At 39.0% G+C, this 18,634-nt stretch overlaps 1 protein-coding gene across 5 annotated transcripts in view; it reads left to right on the forward strand.

Annotated features, from left to right (window-relative positions):
* Positions 1–18,634, forward strand: part of cadm1a (cell adhesion molecule 1a) — a 456,892-nt gene that overhangs the window by 147,399 nt on the left and 290,859 nt on the right. The window lies entirely within an intron of this gene.

Here is an 18,634-nt window from a genome sequence, read left to right on the forward strand (position 1 = left end):
TCTTCTCTTCTGTTCTAAACTGGCATGAACACTAAAAGAGGCAAATTATGGCAAACAGCACTGACATGTTCATTATGTTTAACTCAATTAACAGAGTCTAGAATTTGACATGTTTTGACATTGTGCACTGCCAGAATTTCTAATCTTCGGGGCTGACATGTTACCAAGATGTAAATAAATGCGCCACTTTGAGAGTGCCTTTTTTTCACTATTCTGATTTAAAATGTAATTGGACAGTTTGTCTCACTATGTATTTTATAATGTGGTCAAATACACAAATGAGCCCTGTGTTACTCTGTGCTGTGTATATTTTTCGTATTGTCAGTAAATACAAAATTGGCTTAAACGAAGGTTGGCCAAGAGGGGAAAGGAGCTAAAATGACTTGCTTTAGATAGAAAATTAATTATAGGGCTGTAAAAATGACACTGTACTTATATTGAATGATTCAAAGCTACTCTAGTAGGATTAAAAATAGGGATCTGGAAATTGCACGTATGCTAATATTATTTTTATAAATGCTAACGTTTTTTAAAAACAGCTTGGCACTGTACTTTTTTAACAGATGTTATTTATGTAGGAGTAAATCTATTTTCAGTTTCATGTAATCAGAATAGACGGTACCATAATGACTACTAAACTGCATTAATGGTAAATGTACTCAGTCCTTTTTTGGACAGCAGTGGAACTCTTTTCATCAGGTTTGTTGACAAGAAGAAGAATAAAGAATATCAAAAGCTTCATCTCATAAATATATTAAAAAGGGACCTGAAGCATCAGATATCTTGCACATGCATGCTAGCGTATGTCTGCATAGAGGTACTGTGTCCACAGTCACATTTGATGCATCTATGGGGTAGAAATTCAGTGGAACATAATTATCCTAAGTGCACTGCATCATTCTGCTGCAAAAAAGAACATCTTTCCATTTCAAGCCTCCCACTTTGCATTTGATAGAAACAAAGCACATCTTTTATAACAACCACTAGCAATGTGTCATTTTCAAAGTGGTATGTGCATTTAAGATATGAGGTTGGATGTGTGAAGCCACCGTGGCTTGACACTTCTAATATCAGACTCTACCAGTGACAACTGAATTTTTCATTTAGCGGTTATTCTCTTTTGCATTTATGTACCGAGATATCTGACTAATTGTATTATTCAAAGGAGTCTGGTATTTTGAAAGATGATTAAAACAAAGTTGATGTAGATGAATATGGATATGAAACAACAGGATAGGGGAGTAAACAAAACTCTTCATTTCAGTTGTTTTGACTGCAAACGCATTAGCTTGGAGCCAGTTTAGAAAATACCAAGAAAAATGACAGAGACAGATCTGCCAGGCTTTAAACTAGATTCACTTAATGCTTTTGTTTCATCCCTCATCCTGTGCTAAAGCGTCAAGTCTCCTCTCCCCTGACATTTTAACAATGTAATGTGGTAGCTCTGCGGCCCAGCTTGAGTTCTCTGTATATATTTTTCTTAAATAGATGCGAACAACACTTTATGACTCCCTGCTTTGATTAGGACCTTTTGCTAACATATTTCGACACACTGGGTGCATTATTTGACATGCAGCGTATTGCTTTTTAGTATCTTCCTGAATTAGTAGGTATAGAATTCAATGGAGGTCCATGTAAAGAGACTGGAAGATTGACAGTGTCAAAAAAATCCCAGATCCTAGACGACAGCACTTTTCTCTGCGTGAAAGATTTTTTTAGTCATACTAAGTTTTTGACTTTATTCTGTCAGTCATTTTTTGGTTAGTTTACACAACAACAGCAAAGAACACCTGGCTACAGTAATGTTAAGACTATTAAAGATGTTAAAGTACTTCTGTTTCAGTCACTTGGACTAACCTAGACAATGAAGAGGATACCCAGCATCCCCATGTCGTGAGGCAGGATCAGTCTTCATTTTTAGAACATCAGCACCATCCTGCTCTTTTTCTCTCTTTAAGTAATTGCTCTTCTCTACTTTAGATATACTGCATTATCATTTTATTTCGCAGTTAATTAAAGCAGTTAACCTGGAACCCCCAATAAGACCACTGGTCTGTCATTCAATAAATCTGTTTATCTGATAGTAAATCAAAACACACTTATACAGATCATAAAAAATGGTACTTGTAATGGTAAATAAATAGGTTCAGGGTGCAATAACAGAGGAGGTGATAGAATATTTATATAACTTCCAACTAATTTTCACATGTGACCACATTGTTTACAAAATTATTTTTATTTTGAAATGAATATGCACAATGTTCTCACTCTCATTCTCAAGTATTCCTCTTCAGACACGCTGATCCAATCAAATGTAACAATACAAGCATTTAATGTGGCAGCATTCAGTCTCACTTCCACTTGACTCTATTTGACCAGCTGTGCAATTAACCTTCAGTATTTAATATAAAATAATGTGAAATTTTAAAACTACAAAATGCTGTCACTTTAAAAAGTAATAAATAAATATTTCATGACAGTAGGCTTAGATGAGTTTTTGTGGTTTTCTTTGAAATAAGTTCAGCAGAACAAGGAAGGAGGCGACTCTGTTCTGAGATATGTGAAAATAACTCGGATGTTACATTGTAACTTGTGAATGATGTTTAGGGTAGCTCTTTTCACTATCAGCCTCGCAGCTGCAAAATTACTTTCCAGGCGAAACAAAGTATCAGCAGGTCTGATGCATAGCTACAGTTTTACAAGTTGGAAGAACAAACTTTACAATTTACCTTTGCAGGGAATTCTAAAATTCTTATATCAGCAAATAAGCAAATATTTAACACACAGTAGGAATGTTTCTGCAGGGATATGTGAGTGGTGGATTCCCTCCCATCCCCCTGGGCAATTGCACCCTAACTAGGACTTTAGGAGTTCCAGGTATAATCATAATTTCAGGAATTTCTAGAAATGGTTTGCTAAATATTGAACATACATTCACCGCCCCTAGGAGATTACGGCACCTCTATTTAATAGACAAATAATTTTCTGTTTCATCACTTATTTGGTGTTCATGATTTAAAGTTTGAGAGACCGCGATGTGCCCCATTGGTAGCTGCCCATGCTAGCTAATTAACTGCCAAACTTAAGGTTTTGATGATCTGGGCTCTAAAGGCAGTTTGCCTGTGTAAATGACCGCTTATGTTTCCTCTTAGGTGTTAGACATTTCACTTTAAACATGTTAAACCAAAAACCTTCCAGAGAGGCCTGGACTCGTGTGGATATATTGTAAGATGTAAATGAAACCCAATCTATTTCAATTCTAGAAACAGATGGTACTTGAGCTGTGGTTAAGAGTGGTAAATGATCTGCTCTCAGCCTGCCTTTATCACTGTCTAACTGAATGAAAAACTAGCATCTGATAAATGGACAGTTGGATTAGAAGCCCAAGAAAATAGATTATTAAAACTATGGCAAATTGAATTCTTGAGGATTTAATGTGCGCCTTAAATTATTTTGTTTAAACAGCTGTCTTTTCTTTGAGGCTAGGTAAAATAGCCTGCCTTAGATCCAGAATACAGATTATGGACTGACAGCACTGTTTACTGCAAGCCAGTATTTGTAGCATTTCTGTGGGAATTCCTGTGCAATTGCATGCTGGTTTTAGACACATAGGCAATGGAAAAATACAGAAATGTCAAGATATCCACTTATCCTCCACTTCACCATATCTGAGAGATTCAGAAGTTTACTGTCAGTTTATGACCTTTCTATACATTTCTTCAATAAAACCAGTAAAGCACTCGCAGGCTCTCTCAAAGATCACACCATGTGGACCTAATTGTGAAGAACTTATTCTTCAACCATATAGAGTGGTTTTAAAAAACAAAACAAAATACATGTGATTGATCGGGTTAAATTGTCAGTAAAGGCACTACCTTACATTAGAATACATCATATATGTTATCTTCATTGGTTGGTGCAAAGACATTGTCAGATAACTAAAGGTAAATGCCAAACATTTTACTTCAAAATCACAAGTTAGGAATTGAATCGGCATCGGATGAGTTTAACATATCAAAGGACACAAATGTGAAATAAGGCTACAAGTCATGCTAGTTGCTCCGCGAGCCCGTGTTCGCTGAAGGCTTGGAGATGAAAAGTCAGGGATTATCAAAGTCATTACATTTCATCCTGTGGCAAACATGAATGTGCAAGATTATGGCAATGTATTCAGTGCTTGTCAAGATTTCTCACAGACCAAAGTAGCAGACTGACCAACAGACAGCACAGGCACTTTTATGGTGCAATATATTGATTAGATAAATTATGTGAAATACTCTATGGCTCTGATGGTCCTGTAATCAGGATTTCTGCACCTCAGTAACATACATGCACATTACAGTCGTGCATTCTTGCCCTAGCTGCCATTAACTTAAAGGGCAGACTCAGAACAGGCTTCTTCAGTAGGGTAGGATTAAAGCCTACCTTTGACTTGAAAAGACTGGTAGGTGATACACTTAATCTCTGTCTGTCTGTTTGCTTCTTTGTCTGTAAAATTCCTACAGGAGTTGTGCAACCAAACTTGGCACACAGGTAAATCTGTAGCACATACTGAACCGAAAGCCCAGACTGCACCGAAAGCTCAGTTTGAGACTGTTTATTCTAAACTCAGGCTGTGTATAATGTCAGCGAGAGCTGATATCCTTAATATGGTCACACAGCTCTATCTGTGAGCAGCCAATCCCCACCCACTTGCTGTTCAGATCAGCTCGTTTCAGGCGGCGGATGAACCAAGTTTTTGAACTGTGAGTCATGCAGAGCTTCTCCGGTAGTTCAGAAAGTAATTATAATGAATAACTCAGCTTGTGTTTAAAGATACTTTGTCCTCGCCATTTTTCCTATATGATGCATTTTGTACACTGGCAAATATCAGGAATCATGCTTAATTTTCAGTGCCTCTTAGGATTTTTCAAGTTTTTCATTATTTTAATGTTTAGTTTTGTTTCTTTAATGAAGTCAATTACTTTAGTCCTTTGTAGTTTATCTGAGGATATTAAAGCTCACAGAAGTGACACAGTGCTCACCCTCTTGAGATAACTTTGCTGTAGACCAAAGACGTGTATTTTCAGAGGTATTCATATTAGCAGCGTTGTGATTACGGTTTCTATAATACTAAACTTCCCGAGTGTCGCTTTGACTTGTGCATTTCTGCTATCAATAGTTGAGCTTATTTTCTTTTGCAGATGTCAGTTACATTTGAAGTTGCATAATTCTATTCAGGCCTTATTTCCTGCTCTTAATTTAAACAGAGTGCAGCTGCAAAAGGACGTTTTCTGCTGGATATCATGCTGCCAACATATGCAACTCAAAGCATATTCTTGAGTTGCATATAGTTTCTGAAGATGTCTGCTTGCATGACATTAGGAAATGCAGAGCAAACGAGAGACTAAAGCAAGACTTGGCTCAGGCCAAAGATTTTCTGTCTTCTAAACAGATCCCAGGGTGGAGAATCAGTTTGAGGATTCCAGTTAGCATCTGGGTCGGAGCACATCTCCGCGGCTCTCACGTTACCCCGTTTTGTGGCAGTGAAGCCTGCGGTGGTGAATTCATGTGAATGGCTGAAGAGGCAGTTCGGAATTACCCACATGGGGCATCGTATTTATTCCGTTTTTTCTTGTAGAGTGCAGAGAATTTCAAAAAACATTTTTTTTAACATTTTGTGTGGAAAGTCGGGCAAATGAGCTCTGTCACTATATCTCATCACGACTCCGTCGAGGAACGCGGAGTTGATGTGTTGGTGTTGCAAGTTGTTTCAAAGTCCCTGGTGAGCTCAGATGCTCAGTGCAGCCGGAGGGATCTTCCATGAGATGAAATGCCATCAGAGATACAGTACGTATGTAGGAGTCTTAATTAAGTCAGTCTTCTCTGATTGTGAGCTTTTAGAGCATGCCTATCTCAAGCTTGCCTGCTTAATTGGATGTGTGTGTGTCTTTGTGTGTGCTTTCTTTGTACGTGGGCGAGCCTCTTTGGAAATGTGCATGTCCGTATCGCAGTCATTATATGTGTAAACAGGAGCTCAGTGGGGAACATTCTGCATAGCACAAACCATTGGCATGTTTACTCAGTCTCTTTTCTCAGCTCGGGCTTTTCCCCCCTCATTCTTCCTATCAGCATGCTGTCTGCTTCACAACTTCAGTGACTTAGATGACTTGGGTGTGCAGGTGGCGGCTCACTTCACAGACTTGACACACATACACACACTCTTTAATCTCCCCTTTACCCAATCCTTGTTAGGCAGATCAGCCACCATGTGCTGCTCTTTTCAATCAATGAATGCCAAAGGCAGTAAATCATGGATTAAGGTGCAGCATGGCACTCCATTCTGCATGCTCCCAGCCCTTCATCTCATCAAGGTGCAAACAGAAAAACCCAAGCACCTGCACGTCTATGATGGCCCCCGTAAACTTTAATCATTGCTGGTGACCTCGCTCATCACCACCAGATTAAAAAACAATTGTGCCTGCGCCTCGGTCCCTGCTACGGCCCCCTGCTAGTTTTATGTATTGGCTCTTATCTCTCTGGTTAAATTATTTTCATCAATCAAACAACCCTATCAAGAAAAGTGACTGCCGTTTAGATAAAAGGCCCCCCCACTGCTCACAGGTAATATTTAACCGATGAGGGAGCTCGTAAAGACAGATGAAGAGCTACAGTGCGTCTCTCCGGGGAGCCTGTGTACATCTGATTTTGTTATGAAGCTGTCACAGATTTAAATAGAATTTCAGGATCACTTTGTCCCAAGAGAAATTCAATCGATTCCCTAATGGAATCCTGTCTTTATATCGGCAAAGACTTATAGAGACAGCACGCTGCATGGTTCAGACACACTAAAAAAATGCACAGCTCTGTGTATTGTTGTACGGGACATAAATTAAAAAAAAAAAAAATCACATTTCTAGGCCATTTTGGGCTTTGATGGGGGTATTGTATTTTTCTTACTCAGCTGATATCTCACCAAGAACACATGACAGAAAGACGTTTCTCGTGCAGAAGGAATTTTCTTAAAGAAAACAGCGAAACACAAACACTGCGTGGTTTGCAAAAAGGAGATGCAGAAGATTAATAATAGATTTTTGGTTGTGTCGTCTAAGTGGATCAAAAAGGACAGAATTTTCTTTTCTTGAGACGTTGCACTGATATTCAACAACTAAAGGCCTGAAAGGGTTAGAAAAAAACCCCTTGATGGCAGTGTGTATTGTAACATGCAATATTTCACCAGCTTCAAATATAGTCATTGGTTTATTGGTTTGCATTTTACCCCTCCTTCCAAAAAACATTGCGTTGTTAAGCAGGAGTCAATGAGTCTTATTTCCCTTGTTTCTTGTCCCCTTACTCATCGGCCCTTTGTGAGTTGTAAATTGATTTGGTCTGCCATTATGAAGGAAGTCACAGGGTTTCTAATTTTTTCCCGGGGAAGTGCAAAGTGACCAGGCTTTCAGCACAGGATCTAATTTGGAGGTCTTTCATCTAAAGTGTTTATACTTGTTCTGAATGCCCTTGAAAGAGGGACAAACAAATCTGCAGCATCCCGCTTCATCCCACAAGTTCCTCCAATCTCTCTACAAAAATTTTAGTATAGACTACATCATGTTGTAGTGTCGGCATGATGAATTGGACACGTGTGGAGAGTGCCACATATTTTCAGACTCTTTCTTCAAAGCACTTTCAGTGCTGCACTTAGATGCACACGTGGCAAGTGGTGAAAGCAGTTTTCTGATGATTGTGATCAAAAAAGGAAGAGCAGCAAAGATGATATAATTTAGCCCATTTTTGCTACCACAAACTAATTAGCCTATAATTTTACACTGCGGATGCATTGAAGTGCTTAGAGCCTGCACAAAATTTAGCCAGTGAGGCAATATTAGTGTCTCACTCACCTTTCTTCTCTGCTTGTCTGTCAGTCTGTGTGCGCTCTTATCTCTCAACTTCATGTGTGCATTTATTTTGTATTGTTATATTGTTGTTATATTGACTTCTTTTGTATTTCTTTATAATTTACAGTTATTCATTGGTAGCAAATCGAGGCGAAGCAGACAGATTCTCCTTGTCTGCAAATATATTTCACACTAGTAAAAGAATATAGTGCGTGTTAATATTCTCACAATGTGGCTGAAGGAAACGAGAAAGGGATAGAGACATGAAACCCAAACATTATATAGAGAAATAGCTGGAAAAAATTCGTCTGGAAGAACGGAACGCTCTGTATTTCTAAAAGTTGTCTGCTGGGCATTCGCACTGCAAGACTGTCCTCTCTTAGAAAAAGACCGACATACAGAATATTTGCAAAAACAAACATGGAGTGACACTTGATGAAACTCTGTTAGGATGTGCTGGACTTCGCCCAACCAGTCTACACCTGGAGAAGGCATTCAACCACTTCTCCAAGGAAGTCTTGTGGGAGGTGCTTTTGGAATTTGGGGTATCAGGCCCATTGTTGCAGACTCTTCAGTCCCCGTACACCCTTTGTTGTCGGTGGATGTTGGAATCCACCAGGGTCACCAGTTGTCATTATCTTCATGATCTTCATCTTCATGGACAAACGTCATGAAGACGTAAAGGTGCAGCTGAGGGGTGGTGGGTGTCAGGTTTGTTGGTCTCTTGACCCTGTCTTGAATCATGCAGAGAAATTTAACAGTTGATGTATATTCCTACCCTAGCGAATTAAGTTCATTGATTTGTAGAAACACCACTCTAACAGAGGAATTGCTCTTTTGAAAGCTGCCAGAATCTTTTGACAGAAACTGTCATTTTTAACTGGCAGAAGTTCTCCTGTCTGCTTTAGGGCATACCTGCCGCCGTCTACAGCAGATACTGCACTGAATGAGAATCAAAACCTCACACAACCTCATTTGAAAGAAACTAAACCATCACCATCTGAATTAAAATATCTACCCAGGGAAACAGTTAATGTTTTCAATATTATGATCTCGAATCCAAAAATGTAGCCTTGCCACAGGCTGCCAACCTGTACAGCATGTAGCCCGCCCTGCGACAGCCTGGATAGGCTCCACAACCCTGAATAAGCAAATGGATGGATGAGATGTGTGACTAAGTTTCTTAAAAAATAGATAAAGTCACTGTTGTTAATGCCGTTTTCACGTGATTCAAAATTTGCACAATACTTGATCATCTACGACTGCTGGAAACTTGATTGCTTTGGGGAAACGATATATTTCCTGGAAACAGAGAGCAAGTGAAGTCTATGGATTAGGTGCAGCAGGTTGGCGGAATAACAGTGCGCTGAATATCACACATTTGCTTCCAACTGTGTAAATATACCAGAGGGAGGATTTTCTCTTTAAAGACCTTGTGAGTTAGCATAAAGCGTTACCCTGCTACAACAAGCAATGTTTTAACTTAACCTCTGGAGACAATATTTTGACCAAAGTGCCTTTAGTTTCTGGTACAGGCTCCGAGTCAAAATTGGAGTTGAAGTAGCTGCGGGCTAGAGGTTTTGAATACTTTTGCAGTTACTCGCTTAGCGAAGGTTGTTGGAGATGAAGGAGAGCAAGATGCTTTTTAAAGCCAATAGGATTTATTATGTGTTCTGTGCCCTATAGCAGACTGGATTTAGCCAATCCCTAGACATATCCTTTCCCTCTCTGTACCCACAGCTGTCATGCAGAATATCTTATCACATCGACCGAATGCGGGTGGGTTGGTCTGTCGCCTTTCTGTGAGAGTGTGTGAGTGTGTTAACATGAGAAATGTGGCTTGTGGTTAAAAGGGCAGCGGAATAATAACTCTGGCACCTGCTCAGGCTCCCGTGCGCTGTTAAATGTCCCGCTACTCACAAAGTCAAATACAAGACAAGCCTAATGGCTCCCCAATGCTCGTCTTTATAAATGATGGTGTTAACTATAACTCTCTTAACACTGAAGCACTTTGCGGATCAAATACAATACATATTGCTGTGGTTTGTGTGTCCCATTAAAGGTGTCAAGTTCAACTCGGCAGTGCTTTAACTATTGAATTCTGTGTGGACTTTTCAGCGTATTTGCTTCAAAAAATTGTTTGAAAGCAGTAATGGAAGTGTTTTTGTTCAGCTAAATAAATTAGGTAGACATCCTGGTCTCCTGTCCAAGGCGTGCTGTCAGTTTGTGTGGTACTCAAATCAATGCACCACACGAAATAATAGGTTCCTTAGCCATTATTTAAACCATTCGTAGGACCTGAGTTATAGTTTTCAAAGTTCATTCTTTGATTTTTGTGCTAATTGATACCGTGTACCTGCACAAATCCAGTTTCACTGAAAATGTTTTTTAAAAAAGCCTCAAAAAAGAAGCCAATGTGTTTGTGTTCATGGACACCGTAACTGAGGCATTTAAATGTGAAGGGTATTTCATATCTGCAGTACAGATACACTGAGACAAGTCATCAATGCATCACCGTGGCAACCAAGGAAACAGCTCCTTAAAAGAAGCAGTATGTACTATTTTAACCTAAACCCTGATCTTTTCTGTAAACCCTGCAGCATGTCCTCAGAATAATACAAATGATGTGCAAAAAAATTAGATGTGCATGACTTCTCCTCGACCCTGATAATGGATTCATTTCGCCACCATGAATTAGTACATATGAGAGTGGGCAGATGAAAAATCCTGTTCAGGGACGCGGGAATAATGTTTGGAAATTCCGGTGTCCTGAAACACTAGATCACCGGTTGTTGCCGTGAGACCGTGTTGGCTTTACATGCAGGATTTTGCATAACTTCGGACGACAGACCGTAGTTATAGCAGACCGGTCTCCAAGTGTCATCTTCATCAAAGTCCTCATGCTTTTTTCTTTCTCTTAAAACAACTCAAATGTCGTTTCCATGGTTTTAGGTAAACACGATAAGATGGCTTGCTGATTGCAGTATTAGTTTAGAGTGATTGTCATTCACTAACGTGTGCATGGTGATAACAGCAAATATTAGATGTTTCATAACTCTGATGGTGCATGTACACTTATGTTGTGCATGAGGTAAGAATTCCTACTCACATTTTTGTAAACGAGGGCGCAGATGTTCATGTCGCCTAGCCTTTGGCTTTTACCTTTAATTTCCTTGTAAGCAGATGCATAGTCACATATCTCTTAATATTAAAATCTGACAAGAGATCATAAAAAATTGAGACCGATATTTTTTTGCAGGTGTATATATTAACACATTTTTATATATGAGCATGAGATGTGATATTGTTAGTGGCGGCGCCACTCCACACCATCCAGATGAATGAGCTCAGCCCTCATTATGATTTCGGTGGATGTTGAAGGGAAAATATTAGAGAGATTGGTTCCATAGCAGAACCTAATTGATTTATAATGCATCAGCTCAGAAAGCAGTGAGTAGTTCCTCACATGGATGAACATCGGCTTAGGGTGTGGTGGAGGGCATTTGGAGGTTAACAGAAGTGTGGAATTGAGGACTACATGAGATTGGAAATGTTCTGAGGAAGATTGTACTGGTATCGGTCAGTGTTTTTTACACTTTTCCATCTGCATCTTGTTGTTCTGCCACAGCAGAGGCTGTTGTTGTTGTGAGGATGTGGCGTGTCGACTCCAAGAGTACTCAGATTTACTTCCGATCAAGTGCAGCAGCTCCTGATTGTTAAAAACAATACCTGTACTTTCTTGTCTAATAGTGGGATAATGAAAATTGGCCTTGAATGTGGATTGTGGATAATTATTGAATATGAATGCTACATCCTTCCTGTACTGTACTTTTGTTTATTTTTTCCCTGCATCAGACAATTTGCTGTTACTGCAATAAATTCTCTTATTTTTGCCCACTAGCATTTTAGCCTCCAAGTAGTGCGTCACCCAGTGCTGCATGGAGATGATGGAGGGATGCATGCATAGCCTCGATGTACAGCTTGAGAGGAATGCAATGAGGGGAAACCTTGGTATGAAGTCAAAGTGAAGGTTAACACGATTTGAGCTTTGATTGTTTTTAAATGAAAGCGAGCGAGTGTCTTTAGTGGTGAAAGAAAAGCATAGGATGTGCGACCTGCTTTAGCCTGTAAAGACTTCAGTGTACATTCACAACCATCATTTTAGGTATTTACCAATAAGTTGTGCTGGCTACAAAGCAATCTTAGATCAGTCTCTGCAGTCTCACCCAGTGATGACAGTAGATGGGTGGCTGATGTCTGTGTGTTTGGCTGATATCTCACTCCCCAAAACCTGCCGCACTACTTTTAATAGCGAAGCTCAGAGCTGTAAGGGAATCTCGTTTATTAGGATTCAGCCCACTTCCTGACATGCTGTGAAGGAATAGATAAGAGCAGTGGGAATGTGGTCTGAGTTAAATAAATAAACAGATCATGCACCAAATAATTAACCTCACAGGGTCTTTGACATGCTCTGAAAATGCTTGGAGGTGGGGGGCTTGGGGGGGTATTGAAAACTCTCGCATTAGGCTCATCCTTCCGCCCTGGGAAGCTGTTCTATATGGATCTCCAAGGTTAACCGATCCATTCAGATGCTCCTTTATAGTGCTGATGATATGATTATTACAGACTGATCTAGATTTTTTTCTTTCCCAAAATACCAGTATAATTTATGTGTAAGTATGAAATGTTCCAAATCCTAAGGGCTCTTGATTTCTGGCTGATGATCCCCATTGAGGTGGTACTGAACTGAGAAAAGTAGCAAACTGTAAAATTGAAAGTTTGAACTGCACAGTCAGTGCCATGCCTGATAATTTAATCACAAGGCGAATGATATAAAAATGCAATGCAGAAATGCAGACTATAATAAAGACATTATAAAAGCCCTTTCTCTCATTCAGGGTCAGTTCTTGGTCATCATTTTCTATGGATTCCAGCCATTTCGGTTCCTTTTCAGGGACTAAGGCCAGAGAGAAAAGCCTCAAGATACCAATTTTTAATCTGCACCAGCATTTTCAAAATAACTCCAATTAGCTGAGGGAAAGAGTTTTAGTGGCTAGCTGTTTTCTCATGGAGAACTAACACAATAATGAAAATCAGCAGAGTTCTAAGCCTCTTATATCTCCCCTCATTCCGAGCTCTCCTTCAGCCTTTAAATTGCCATCATTTGACAAAGTAATCAACATTGTTTTAATTAAGTTGTCTAACTAAGCTCAGATGCATTTTTCCCTCTCCCTATTACCACTCTCCCCCACCATAAAGTGCCTCACATCACTTCTTCACTTCTCTCTGTAGCTTGACTATCCACAGAAGTAAGTTGGAAATCATGTTTTCTATTGAAAATTTGCAAAGCCCACATTTCAGTGCAGTTATTAGGCATTGGGCACATAGTAGATTTTTCATACTGGAACACTTGTCAAAATAAATGTCAAAAGAATCCTTTCAAAAAGACAAATATGTTGTGTAAAATAACAGAATTCTGCTGTTATTAAAACCTGTTCTGCTGTATAAGACAGGAAGTGAGTTGCAGTACGGCTATGTTACTCTTTCTAATTCAAGTATTATATCTATGTAATGTACAATTCCATGCAAAACATTTGCTGCATGCATACAAGCATTAGACAGTTAAAACTGCATTAACAGAATTGAACTCAAAGGCAGCCCCGTTTACTGTTTTGTTTGGAAGCAGGGGCGTCGCTGTCCATGGTGCTGAATTTGAGCTCTTGCATCTTGTAGCTCTTGGAGCTTGGAGTGTAACAACAGCAAACTAGATTTAATTTCAAGCTATGATGGCTGTTATTTACAGCCTACAACTTGCAATAAAAACATAATCTATTATTCACCAGACGACTACTTACCGTATGTGTCCCTTGTTTCACCAGTGCAGTCTTATATATTAGCTTTTGCTGTTTATTGGACCTCTGCCACTGAATTAACTGAGAAGTACAGCGCTGCTTTGTGTCACGTAATAACAGATCATGATATGCAGGTGCTGAATTTGTCACTAACACACAGAATGGAATATAATATTTATGCGATTTTCTGTGTACATATGCACTTCATTTAAAAAAACAGCTTCCTGTTGGTTTTTGCACGAAACACGCTGGGCTTTCCTTTTTTCTTTCTTTCTATCTTCAAGTGCAAGTTGGCTTTTATTCTTGTACTTATTTGCCCTGAATCAGAAATGCACTAATTAGGTGACACGGGGAAATTTTACTGATGTATTCCAAAACATATTGAGAAAACTATTACAGAAGACTACATTATTTTTTATAAAACTAATCAAACATGATCAAAATGCAGTTTTAAAACAATATTTCTTAAGCTCAAAGATGATTGCCTGCAATATAATCCACATTAGTGTAATCTGATATACTAGTGACTGATGTTTGAAACATGAGCTACGTCTTCAGCCAAATGTTGAATATTTTCTCTGCAGATGATTTAACACATGTAGTCAGCACACTCCAGGAAGGATGTGTGCGTTTCATCCGCAAGCTGATTTGTGAGGGGAGCTGTGTGTAATTTTATAGGCTGACATGACACCACTGACTAAAGTTATTTATTTAAATCTCCCAATAAGACGGCGGGATCAGTCAGCATCTACGGCTGGGGGTTTTTTCTTCAGCTTTTTTAAACATGACATTAGAAAGCTATTCAAAAAAGGTTTATTAGCAAAATGATCTGAATGAATGAAGCCGTCCTCGGGGGGAGTCACAGGGAGTCCAGAGCTTCATGACATCTTTGCAAATATTTTTTTAATACATTGCATATATTATTAAATCTAGTGTATGAATTCAAACATAGCACGGTGCTATATCGGAACTGATATTACTGTGCAACGAGTTTCAGTTTTTCAACTTCTAGCCATAAATATTTTGTAATAGCGGCATGTGTTCATGATAGATTATCTGTATAATCAGTAACACCACGAAATGAATCATTTTGTGCATTTTTATGAATGCAATTTCATAACCATTGGATATGAAGACTCTGAGGTCTTTTTCCTTCCCTAATTGGATAAATAACAACTGTTATTGATTTATTTTTATGTTTATTACAGTAAGTTTCCAATCATAATGGAGAAGAAAAGCCACTGAGTTTAAACGAATTAATTAGTTCATATTAACTGTTTGCACTGTTAATATTCCTGCTGCTTGTTAATTCTTCCACTGACAGCATATCTTGGGTGATAGATATTGATTCTTGTGGTGGTTTCTAATAATAATTTGGGACATCAGGGGCTTCATGGAGGTGAATGTTTTTCTTCCTCTCTCAGAGATCAACACCCCCCCTTAAACACACCGTTCTCAAACCAACCCCTGCAGCCTCTCCCTACACACTTCAACTGTGTTTGTGGTCTGCCAGTAAGTGCCATCTTAAACCAATTTATTGAGGGAGGAAAAAGGTTATTAAGCTCCTCTACCACAAGTCACACTGACTTACTGACGGAGTGCAATGCTGTGTTTGTAAAACACACTCTGTGCAAATGCAAGAGTTTAGAATAAGACGTACTTTTCTTTCATTTAGAAACTTGTTAATGTGGTTATTTATGAAGTATTACATATTTATAGGAAAAAATGCCAAAAAGCTTGGGAGTAAGTTATATTTTCTTTCATAAGATTCCACAGGAGGAAGGTCCTGCCAATGTAATTTTATCCAACATCTTAATGGAGAGCGCTTCATGTGTGAGTGTGGCTACAAACACAGTTACGCTCCGTGACAGAGTGGGAGTGGGGAGGGTCCAGTTTGAAAGAGGCCCCCTGTTGCAGCTTTTAAAGGGGGATGAGAGGAGCGCACGTGATTGCGCATTACTCAAGCTCGCTCTGACTCCACCTGCTGATTTTCTATTCCTCCCACTATTCATGGATTCATCTCCTCTCCTGTTCTGTGTAGGATCCACGCTGCACCAAAGCTGGTTCACCATTTCGCTTGCGTGTTTTTTTCGTTTTATTATCCTCCTTGTTATTTCATTTGCCAAATTTCACCCTCACTGGTTCAGATTTTGGCTCATAGTCTACAAAATGCTCGGGGCTGTTTAAGTGCCAAACTGTCTAGAGCATCTTCAGATACTCTTACTTCCCTGATTTACAACCGTCAGTAACATGTGATCTCTGTATGGATAGATTATCTGGACCCTGCCAGATCTTTCAGAGATCTTTGCATTTACTATTAGCATTAAAATAGCATCTTGTTATCTCGATTGTGTCCACAGTGTAGTCTGACCTCAATTTGCAAATTCATTAGCTAGAGCCGACTGACTTGTCAACAAATGTAGCACATTTCAAATCAAGGAAAGAAATGCTGCTGTATGAGCTCGAGCTTACTTTTTCCATCGCCAAGATTAACTCTAGCACCTTAAGCTGTAGTTGGATCTTCTTGAGTTAGCAGTAACAGGCAGAGTTAGGGGAGCTTTCGGCTTTAAGATCAGAATACGGCACAGATTGTATTTATACCTTGCTAAGGCCTGATGCCAGTATAAGCCCAGCAGCCTCCAAATGTTTGGGTAATCCAGTCCCATTTGAATCATATGAAGGCATTTATATTTTGAAATAACATTCTTTTTTTTTCCTCAGGCTCAGGTCAACCAGGCCTAGAAACCAGTCGCTGAGCACTTGGCAAACACCAGAAAGGTGCTTGCTGTTGATTTCTGACAATAACAAAGACATGCAGGGTGCTGCACCGAAAACCTCCATGCAATTGCTTTGGTCACTAGCAAACTGCTAGTAGTTTGCACGTAAGATGCCAAGTTGTCACGCACTACTCTCAAAGTTTGGGGTGATGAACTGTTTGCTTCAAAGTAAGAGTCACACCATCTCTGTAAACCTCCAGCAACCCCTCACCAACCACTCAGGCCTCCTCATTTTCCCGTCATGACTAAAGTATCTCGGGGGGTCAGAAACTGGTCTCCAGGCTTGTGTGACTGAGATCCAACCCCTATTGAGTTGTACTGATAAAAACTACATGTTAATACCCAGTGTAAGTGAGGTAACCATATTGTGCACACTTTTACTCTCTATTATTATCAAATATCCAGTTACAGTTATAGTCTGGTCATTTTACTAGCTTGAAAAACGTAGTAAAAACCTAAATCTTTATATAATATACCATTGCATTGAGAAGATTTTTCGTCAGCGTCTTACATACATTTGTTGTCTTTGATCTGTTTAGCTTGAACATGTTGCTCCCTCATGCACCAAATTCGTGTCACTTAACAGCTATTCAGTTAATAACTGCGAGTAGAGTAATTTTCAGTGCCTACAGCCTCGCTTTTCTCCAACATTTTTCTGTCAATAATGCTGATAAAGGAGAAAGCAAAGCATCATTGGTAAACTTAATTATATATTGTACTGTGACCTTTAGAAAAAATCTCAACTTCTTCTCATTGCATGCTTTCCACACAGTCAATAATAAAGTTTCTGGCAAACAAATTAACTAACAAACTTACACCCTTGGCCAAATCCTTTATGTTTACAAAAAGGTGATTCTGGGCTCCAAATGAAAAACACATTTTTAATGAAACTGCTTTACAAAGTCTGAATACACCTCCCACACATAATTAGCCTATTGCCCTTGAATTTGAAGCTAGTTTTTGTAGTTTGTACTTATGTTTGAACAAAAATAATAGTCAAGGAACAAGAGGAGTAAAAATTATACAGTAAAAGCTTTGATCTATTAGAAAGATGTTGAATTAGAAAAAAGTAATGAACGATACAAGAATCAATAATAAAATGTAAAATTAGAATTTAATGATTTTTGTATTTCCATTCCAGAGGCCTCTAAGTTTGAAACGTGATGTTATGCCTCCTCCCGCACGCATCATTTCAGTCACAGGAAATGGCGCCGCAGAAGTCACTGCTCCTGTCGTTTCATCTGCGAGTAACACCGGGTTCATATGTGCATGTGTACAGTACACAGTCAATTATTTAAAAGTTTAATTTTAATAAAATTCCACCTTGGCATTAGGCACCTACTTGCGTGAAGCAAACAAGTTATTAAGAAGCATTCTGGATCAGGAATAATTAGCTACTCTCAGATATAATTCAATTTGTTTCCTTGGTTTTGCCCCTTTTCTTCTTCCGTGGCATAAACAGCGCATACATTAATTATAGCAACTTTATTTAATTATTTTGGTTTAATTTTAATTTAATAATTCTGTACTGTGGAAGGTTCATTGTTGGAGAATGCTTATAATATGATGAATTCGGAACGTAAAGGTGAAAATGCCAAGTTCATTTTTAAATTATTAATGAATGAGCCCATCTTCAGAACAGAGTCAGCTAATATGTGTTAGTGTCATGATCCGGAGTTTGTGACTCCGTGTTTATGTTTTAGTAGTTATTATTATTCTGGGTTTTGTTTTCATGTTCCTATGTGTTCCCCAGTCTGTGTGAAGTTTTTGCGTTGTGTCATTGGGTGTATGTGTTTCCTGTTTTATTTTGAAGGATCTCCCTTCGTTTCTGGTTTGTTTTGTTAGTTTTACCCAGTTTAGGTTTCCGGTTTCATGTTCACCCACCATTGTTGTTTGTACCCACTCCTGTAAATAAATACTCACCTGCACCAGAGCTGCCGCCTTTTGGATCCTTTCTACAACTCCACAAGTCTGCCACACCAGACGTGACAGTTAGATTGTTTTGTACAGTAATGTGCAGAAGTCTTGAGCTGCCTCTTTTTTATTTTGCGACCAAAAAATTGACTTTCTTGTGATTTTTCTTTTCTTTCTTTTTTGGGGGCAGGCATTTGTCACCTTCATTTGATAGGAC

Source organism: Pundamilia nyererei, unplaced genomic scaffold, assembly GCF_000239375.1.
Source record: "Pundamilia nyererei isolate P.nyererei 1_Seehausen unplaced genomic scaffold, PunNye1.0 scaffold00015, whole genome shotgun sequence".
Classification (NCBI taxonomy): Eukaryota; Metazoa; Chordata; class Actinopteri; order Cichliformes; family Cichlidae; genus Pundamilia; species Pundamilia nyererei.